The sequence below is a fragment of the Trichosurus vulpecula genome, chromosome 2 (genome assembly GCF_011100635.1).
Source record: "Trichosurus vulpecula isolate mTriVul1 chromosome 2, mTriVul1.pri, whole genome shotgun sequence".
NCBI lineage: Eukaryota > Metazoa > Chordata > Mammalia > Diprotodontia > Phalangeridae > Trichosurus > Trichosurus vulpecula.
The window spans coordinates 245,465,096-245,475,363 of NC_050574.1; the positions used below are offsets into that span (position 1 = coordinate 245,465,096).

The 10,268-nt window shown below is 36.4% G+C and overlaps 1 pseudogene; it reads right to left on the reverse strand.

The window, feature by feature from the left end:
• Positions 1–8,374, reverse strand: part of LOC118836944 — a 129,816-nt pseudogene extending 121,442 nt beyond the window's left edge.
• Positions 8,375–10,268: the final 1,894 nt, after the last annotated feature.

A 10,268-nucleotide genomic window follows, 5' to 3' on the forward strand; every position in this document is an offset into this window, starting at 1 on the left:
CCTAGTATCAAGTGGGTAAAAGGAACTAACTGGGGATGCTTGTCCCTGGCTTCTAATAACAACGAAAACAGATGATACACAGACATGCCTCAACCCCCTTAGGGTACCCAAGAACTCCGAGGGAGTAATGTAGCATCCTGGCCCTTACACAGTGGGGTCAGAGCATATGTGCTACATGATTACTTAGAATCTGACTTCCTTTTAGTGTTATGAAAAATGAAAACATTTATATGTTATACGTAATATATGTATATTATATATTATTGTAGCCATTGTACATATAACTATTCTGGTTCTATTTATTTCATTTTTTACTAGTTCAAACAAATCTACCCAAGTTTCTCCAAATTTCTCATATTTTTAATAATGGAATACTATTCCAATATATACATATACCACAATGTTTTCAAATTTTCCCCATTTGTTGGGTACGTAATTTCCTTCTAGATTTTTGCCACCATAAATAGAGCTTCTGTAAATAGCAAAATATAGCTTCAATGTAATAGATAGGTATTTTTGTTTTTTTTATGACATGGAGTGGAGATTGTTGGTCAGGGAGTTACATGTTACAGCAAAATGGGAATTTAGGATTCAGAAAAATAAACATTGTCAAAATAAATATTGCCATCTCTATTAGTTTATGGCTATCAGGAGGAAGATTGCTTATATAAATGATAACATAAATTTCTAGTTTGTGATGCTTGCTTTGCAAGAGGATCATTTAAATAGAGTTGTCCTTGGGGAGATGTGTGGGTTGACAGTGAAAATCCAAAATCCCGAATCAAGAATTTCTTGATGCTGAGGGTTTCCTATTCTGTCTGTGTTCCCCAATACTACTTTGCCTCCTGTACTCCACTCTGGCACCTTTCTTTTGTCTTAGTCCCAAAGACTTTATGAACTTTAATGAAGGGATCACTTCATTAACCGCAAAACAGTGTAGCTACTTCAAAAATGTGATGACAATGGTATAGTGGCTCCATAAAAATATTACAGTTTAGAAAATGAACAGTGATTTATTCATCAGTTAGCAAGTGAGAACTAGAGGCAACTAGGTGGCTCAGTGGTTAGAACACGACCTGGAGTCAGAAGACCTGAGTTCAAAACCAGCCTCAGATGCTTACTAGTTGTGGCACTTTGGGAAAGTCACTTAACCTCTGTTTGCCCCAGTTTTCTCAACTGGAAAATGGGAATAATAACAGCATCTACCCCTAAGGGTTGTTGTGAGGATCAGATGAGATATTTGTGTTTAGCACAGTGCTTAGTACATAAAAGGAACTTTAATGTTAACGGGATTTTTACTTAGCCAGTCTCTAACCTGAGAATGATGAAAAAACAAGCTAGAGACAAAGTGCCAGTAATCAGGTAGCCATTTAATTAATAAGTTTCCTTAAGAGGGACAGATTTGCAAGTAGGGAATTCTTCTGATCAGAATTCCGCCTTGCTGAAGTAAAGAAAGAGATTATGTACTTAAGTCACAGTGGGAAGGGAGAGGGGAAGGTGGATTACAAGCCCACAAATGGAAGACAATACAACAATTCTAGAGTCTTGTGGGAGCAATATTGCTCGAGTCCTTGGGGGTCATTACTTTGTGGGTCACAGGATCAGAGTTCTGTGACATAGGTTCACCAATCTTTTTTTTGCTTCACTTAAGGTACATAGACAGAAGGATGCCAGTGATTGAGTGTTGATTGTTTCAACTGCATTGTAAGTCTGACTCAATCTAGAAAAGGGAATTCTGAAAAATTCTGAATTATTGGTATATTCATTACACATATCATATCAATTATTATAAAAATCTTTATTCCCTTCACATCTCCTCCTTTTGGCCAAAAGATCAGAACGACCTTTTTTAGGCTGTTGAGGAATAATCATTTGAAACATGATTTTAATTTTATGTAAGAATAAGTGAGTTACAAGTTGAATGCCAAGGTAGATGGCAAGGCAAATAAAGAAAAGAAACATCATACCAGGGAGGGCAGAATGAAGGATGCTGCCAAGGTTTTTAGGCAACCAGGAGAGTAGATCAAAGGAAGGTAAGAGGGAAGCATGCTTCAGAATGTTTTGGCCCTTGTTCCATAAATTTTCCATTTGCTTGTTTAGAGCCTTAAGGTCTTCCTCTATTTGAGAGGATTGTTGACATAGAAATAACATTCCTCCTCGGTGATGGTGCAGTGCCCCCACCCGTACCCCCTCTCAGTAATACCATGAGGGCAAGTGAATCAAGTGCATTTGGAGGCTGGTTACAAGCTTCCCTGTATAGTCCATGCCCATGGCTAGTTCTGCTGAGAGGTTACCGACAGACGGATACAGCATGCCAAAGGTAGCTGCGGTACCAGTCAGGGATCCAATGGATGCCAACAGGGCTGCAATGAGCAGGAAAGGAAGCCTTAGATGCTGATGGAGGGACAATTATAATCAGAGAGGAGCTTCAATGGAGTGGTCCCCTGGGAATAGGGACAGACTGAACATAGTGTAAACCAGGGGTGGGGAACCTGTGGCTTGGAGGCCACGTGTGGCCCTCTAGGTCCTCAAGTGCAGCCCTTTGACTGAAAGCAGGGGGGCCTTCCCAGAAGGGAGGGAGGCTGTGATATGGCATAGAGCTGCATAAGAAGTATAGCCCTGTGGATGCGGACAATTCAAAAGTAAAGATACAGAAGAGTGAATCCCAGGCTGAGTGAGTGAGACTCATGGAAATCAGTGCCTTCAGGCAGAGTGTTTAGCAGCTCTGGCATGGTTATGGAACAAGAGGATTTCTGGGATTCCCACACTAACATGGGAATTGAATAGATACCTTTACAGTTACCTTTGTTGTGGGTAAAGGTCAGAGGTCTGATGTTTAATTTGGTAGGGCAGGCCCCTATACTCCATTTGCTACAAGAGGCCTTTGCAGTCTTATGAGATTCCCCATTCTCATTCAGGGAGCTGGCCAGAGGAATCAAGTGAGGCATTTAGGAAAGCAACCCATGTGGAGTTCAGAGTAAAGGTAAAATTACTACATTGCATGCGATTTAATGATCGAAGGTGAGGGCCCATGTTGCCACTTATTCCCTGGATGTAGAGTAGAACTTGTGTGTCTAGAGAGAGTCCTGAGTGTAACAGACCTTAACCGTAAGGGTCTGATATGCTAGGTTCCCTAACACCTGCTAAGCGCATTATTTCTCAGTTAATATGCTCCTTCTTCTTACAGGCAGGTGACCCCAAGGTTGTGAGCATCAGCTGTTTGAGTTTTAATTAATCTCAGCATTAGAGAGCAATACCACTAGCCTAAGAAGCTTGTAGTAATGAAATGGCATATGGAAGTCTAAGGCATCTTGAAGAAATGTACCTTGAAGTAATCAAAATATGTGTTAATGACTCGATTATTACTGGAAGAAAACAGCATAATTGCTGGTTTGTTGCTATTCTTCATTCCCTTCCGAGGCGGTTGTTTGGCTGTGGGCAAACCACAGCCTCAATTTGCTAGTGCTAAGAGATGCTGAGCTTTTCAAGACTCCCTAGCTCATTCTGAGTACTTAGTGTAGTTTCTCTCTCCTCACCCCCACCTCACCATGGGAAAGAAGAAGAATAAATTCAAGAGGAAGATCACCTAGAAAATTCAAAGAGGAAAACAACTACCTGTTGTAGTCCATGTAAGGAGAGAGTCCCAAGAGTTGGAGAATGAGCAGGAAGAGGGAAAAATAGGGGACATTTTTCTAAGTATAATTTGAAATGAGCATCTCAATTTAAGAAAGTTAATTATCAGAAAACTTCAAATTCTCTGCATATTTTATGGTCTAGTGGTGGGGATATGGTTATTAAAAACTTCAAAATAAAGATTATTATGTTATACATATGTTAGTTAGCCAAGGGTAAATGTCTGCATTTTCCTTACAACTGTAGAATGTTAGAGATAGAAGGAACCTTGGAGATCATCTACTCCACTCAACTTTTTAAGAGGAGGATATTGGAGCTGACAATTTGGTCTTATAAATTGATGGACAATTACTTTACTTGCACTTGTTTCAGCGATTGAAATCCTAACTCCATTAAAATGTGAGTTCCTTGGGTGCAGGCACCGTGTTTTTGCCTTTCTTATATCTTCTGAGCTTAGTGTAGTGCCAGGCACATACTAAGCACTTAAAAACTTTTTAACTGATTGACTGACTTTCTCTACTCTGCACGTAAAGCAGTTCTTTAGACACCCTAACCAGTACTTCATAAATGAGAAACAAGAGTGAAGTCCTTATGGCATAGATGAGTTATCTCATTTCTTTTTGTAGACCTACAATGAGACCAACAACATGGGAAAATGGGCTAAATTTGCCTAATACACCAACTCATGATATTCATGAGTCATTTGTGGGGAAGGAGAAAAGAAGCTAATATTTGAAAAGTAAAATTATGAAGTTGGGCAAGTTAGGGTGAAAGTATATGGGGCCAAAAGGATATGTGACCAAAAGGAGAGACTCATTCAGAAGCTGTCAAAGGAAGAACAGAATATCTTCCACTACCATAGTCTGTCCTACCTCAAGTATAGGATTAAACTAGTTAGCCTGTGTTGGCTTAGGTGTCACAAATAAGATGTTCAATCCTGACTTGAGTCAAGATTTTATACATATAAAACATTGACTGTAGGGATTATTATGGTCTTTTTTTTTAACATTGCAGGCAACCAATAATTTTTGGTTACTACTTTACATTTGAAAACCAAATGGATCTTTCCAACTTACAAGTTCTCCCATTATAGAACACACATTAAAATCTTTAGGAAAATATATTAATAATAAATGTCAATACCCTGACCAAGTAGCAAAAGAAATTACAAGAAGATGCCCATTTTCAGCAGAAAATTAAAGACTAAAAACATCCCATTGGCATATTCCCTAGTGAAAAGGTCAGAATTAGTCATGTTTAATGAAACTTCCTCATCACAAAATCATTCTTAATATCATGAATCCTGAAGCAAAATTAACATTGTGGTAACACTGAGCTAAAATAATCTTATGACAAAATGGAGTCTGAAGAGATCTTCATTTTGAATGGACTTGAAAGAGAGGTAAACAGGCTCCTTTGTGGAAAGAAGGAAAGCTCAAATTATCACAGTCAAAAACTCTCATCACTAAACTGTTGACTTAGAAACATAGAATTATTTTTTATGACAGTCATTAACACCAACCAGAAAAAACCTCAAATCAGTAGCCTCTTCAATAATAACATTTGTGGTATTAAATGTAAAAATTCAAGTCAGAGAAAATGTTTTGCTCTTATTCTGTGATTAATACAAATTTCCCTTCATTTATCCAGAGATTTATCCAAAAAAAAGATGACCTTCAAAAAAAGTGTTTTCCTGAATCCTCAAACTGAAATATTTCCAAAATTATATGTAAAACTTATTTTCTATCTTTAACTCTTTCCATGTAAGCATAGTGGAGTGTAGGATTTTGAACTATAAGGGAACCCAGATGACATCAAAGCCAATGACTAACAGATCTTTTAACAACTATTAAGTTCCTGCTGTGTGCTAAGCATTGAGGATATCAAGACAAAATATACTATTGTCTAACCTCTATCATCCTATCTTTTCTCCCCTACAAGAATATACTATATCTGTTGCATTTGCCTTATGTGCAAGTCTAGTAAACTAATCAAAAAGTAAATGAGTTTAATCAAGCATGACCTGTTGTTGAAAATGTCATGCTGACTCTTATGATTACTACTTCATTTTCTAAATGTCTATTAGGTGTCATTTTAATAAGATAGTCAAGAATTTTGCCAGTATGAAATGTTATTACTTGGCAGAAAAAATAAAAGCAATATAAAAATTTAGTTTTGTTTTTTTCCTGGTGTTTTCCTGATAATTGATAGGGATTCTAATTTCCATTGCCTGAAGTGAGTAGGCAATTAGTAAGTGTTGTTGAAACTAAATAAGATGAGCTTCATATTTAGGCCACATCTAGAGGGGCTTGCACAGAGTGATATGTCCAATAATGATATTTATGTATTTAGATATATCCAGTTATACCACGTTATTTGAATGTGTGCTTTCCATATTCTTCCTTTCTCTATGCTGAATGGTACAGTCAGAGCAAGATGGACTTAATGATTAAGGAAATAGTGAGGGTATACTGTCTAGGGTTAACAATAGGCAACAGCAAGAAACCAGGAAAAAAAGTCAGAATGAAGGATAAGACAGAATGATCCAAAGCAGAGGGAATTGTAGGAATGTGAATAATTCATTGATTTGTAGCACTAATGACACTGAGACTTTTTAATTCTTTGTCAAAGGCTATTTGATCAGCTTTGCCTCTGGAGTAGAATGTTCAGGGCTTAAAAGAATCTCAGCTGTACCTGAACCTTTCTTTTTCTTTTTTAAGTTGCAAAATCACTAATCACCTAAGCTTTTTGTTTGTTTGCTTTCACCAGATCTGTGATTTTATTAATATATCAAGCATCAGATGAGCAAACTCCGTCTACTAATGGGACTCACATAAGCGATCAGCATTTTGTAATCTTTAAGTTATTTGGGACCACTGAGAGGTAAATTGACTTGCCAGAAGTCACATAGGCAATCAGTCAGACATGGGACTTGAATCCACATTTTTCTGACTTTGAGCCCAGCACTCTATCCATGATGCTGTGTTGCTACTATGACTGCTTTTAGATATGGACACTAATGAACTCGGTAGCAGAGTTACTGATTTCAGAATCTGGTAAGCAGAGGAGTAGGTATACTTCTTCATAATTGTTTTAGATTTTTTATTTCTACCTCTCTATCAGAACTTTCTCACCATGGTTTGGGGTGAGGGGTTCTGACAACATGCACTCTAATATTGCTGGTCTATGCAAAGGAATGAAAGAAAATATTAAGAATTATTAATAATAAATATATAGAAATATGTAATATATAACATAATAATATAATACATAATACAAGAACATTAATAATATATTATAAATAAATATAATATATAAATATATACTATATATAATATATAAATTTATAAATATAATAATAAAAATATTAAGAAAATAGTTTTTATAGGAAAGAAGGAAACATTTATTAAGCACCTGCTGTTTGCAAGCATTGTGCTAAGCATTTTACAAATATTATTTTATTCTCATGAAACTCTGGAAGGTAGGGGCTATTATTATTCCCACTTTACAATTGATAAAGTGAGGCAGACTAAGGTTAAGTGGCTTGCCTATGGTTACATAGCTAGTATGTTTCTGAAACTTGATTTGAACTCAGGTTTTCCTGACTTCCAGACTTTCCCATTATTTTATTGACTGAGCCACTTGGCTGCCAGTTCAAAAAGGTTATTAGTATGATAGATGCATCTGAAGATCCCTGTTTCCACACTGGTATGGATGATATCATTGTGTCTACTGAGCATTCTGTATTTAAGACAAAGTGTTGAAATATGGCTTTTAAACATTAAAGGGTTAAAGACAATAAAAATATATATGGGAAGAGGATCCATAATAGAATAAGGCTGTGTCTTCTACCGTCTTCTCTGTCTTTCTCTCCTCTTCCTCTTGGCCACTACATAATATCCTATAGTTTAATCACTTATTTGCATATACATATCTCTCTCCCTATCTCTTTATCTATCTATCTCCATCTACTTTTCTACCATGAGTCCTATTATTGCATTTCTAACTGCCTGTTGAATATCTGTACCTGGTGTCCCGCCAACATCTCAAATTCTATGTGCAAGATGAAATTCATCCTCTTATACCTGTCATTTGTAAGTACAAACACCAAAATCTGAAATAGTTTTAGACAGAAATTTATTAGGTTGTTTGGTAGAGGAGAATGAGCTGGAAAGAAGGTGTGGCTCCCTCTTGTCCAGGCTCTGGAAGGTTTACATTATATAGAATTCAGACATGGGTACCTACATATGAACCACATGTACACAGTTAAGCAATTTTGCTGACAGGGCAACTTGAAAACAATATAGATTGAGATTGATATTAGCAAATATAAACATTCGATAACATTCAGATGAAGCCATAACACAAGAGGAACCCAAAACATTAGCTTGGGTGCATCCAAAACAAGACCTGGAAGAGTGGACCAAAACATAGATGTTTTGGATGTTTCCAGGACCTGGGGGAACCCAAATTCTTTGTGGTGATCTCTGGTAATCCTGGAGAATTACTGAGGTTAGAGTGACATTCTAGGTGCAAACAAACTTTAGTCAAATAAAATTGGATTTTAACAGCATGGTAATTGATGTTTTCCAAACAATATAATAAAGTATTACATATGTGTATGTATGTACATATCTATCTATCTATCTATCTATCTATCTATCTATCTATCTATCTATCTATCTATCTATATCTATCCTTTCTATCTATCCATCTTCTTTATGTATCAATTTACCGTCATCTCTACTGTTCCAATTCCAGCTGCTCACTGAATATCTTCACCTGATGTCCCACTAATATCTCAAAATCTAAATTTCCAAGATGGAATTCATCCTTTTATTCTCCAAATCTACTCCTCTTTTTAACATTTATACTTCTGTTAATGTTACCACCAATCCCCCAGTCACTCAGGATCAAAACTTGAGTTATCTTTTCCTCTTCCTTCTTCATAATTCCTCATATACAAATAGCTGCTAACTTCTTTCAGTTCTACCTTGGTGATATTTCATGCATCTGTCTCTTGCTTTCAACACTCACTGCCACTACCCCTTGTGTGCCTTTCATCATCCCTCTGCTGTATTCTTAAAATAGCCTCCCCGCTCCTAGCACTATTTTCCCTGCTCATCACACTGTTACCAGAGTAATGTTTATATTTTACAGTTTTGATTACATAACTCTCTTACTCAGAAACTTGCAGTATTTCCCTACTGCTTATAGGATAAAATACAAATTTCTTAGTCTGGCTTTTGTGTGTGTGTGTGTGTGTGTGTGTGTGTGTGTACACACACACACACACACACACACACACACACACACACGTACATATGCATACGTATTGAATCCCTCAATAGAATATAAGCACCTGGAGATTATGGATTATTTTTTAAAAATCTATCTTTTATATTTATATCATTTATATCTTCATTGCCTTACACATAATAGGCACTTAATAAATGTTTATTTATTGATTAATTGATTATATGATCTCTAAAGCCCCTATCATTTCTAAAATGCTATGAACTTATAATTATCCATGAATTTAGCTGATCCTGCCTATTAGATTGTAAGTTCCTTGAGAGCAGAAACTTTATATTCTTTTTATCTTTGTATCTTCATTGCCTAGTGGAGGGCATTATACATAGTGAACATTTAATAAAAGAGGATTAACAAAGTAGGAAAGACTATAGAATGGTCATAAATAGCCACATAGAAAAGTGTGTTCAATTATACTTTGATGGCACTCAGAATAAAATTATTGAGGGGTAATTTGAGGGGAAACTTGGCAGCTAACAAAAACCACAGAGAAGCCCTGACCTTGTCTTCAGGTAGTCATGCTCTCTAACAGTTCCTGAAAACTGGGAGCAAGGAACTTTATTTAGTGACTGAAAAATTAGAGGATGTTTTGCCTAAGGAATCATGACATAGAGTTGAATCTTAAATGGCTTTCCAAAGAAGATGAAACCTGGGTTCTAAGCAGCTCTCATATGTATTGATAGCCCTCTTTTTCACAAGGTAGGTGAATTTTTGTTTGAATTCACAAAGGATTCCTCAGGATAGGGACTGGACTGTGATTTCATTGATGGGAGTTCTTAAGAATGAATTTACATCCTGAAATATTAAGGCCTAGTAGCTCGGAGAAAGCCTTAACTACACTATAAAACTAAAATTACTCTTTAGGTTTTATTTGATAAATTATCATGGCATCCATAAAAGATAACAAAGGGATAGGAACTGGACCTGTGATTTCCCTGAAATAGGGAATTCCCAGGTAAAGTAACTGCTTCTCCCAATGCAGGTTAACACCTTTGAAATTTATAGTCTTAGAGAGTTGCCTAGAACAAAATGGTTTGTCAAGGGTCACATAGACAGTATGTATCAGAGGTAGCACTTGATCTTAGGTCTTCCTTGATTCAACAACAGCTGTCTATACACTTCATCATGATGCCTCTCTTTTTATCTTTAGCAAGACTAAATTTGCCTATTTGTATTGCTCCTCTAGGACCAAGAAGAACAAGTCAATCCTTTCATGAGGCAGGACTTCAAACATATAAGGAGAACTATTATATCCCCTAGAAGTCTCTTAATTGGGATACATATCCCCAATTGCTTCTAGTCATAAAATTTTTGAATAATTT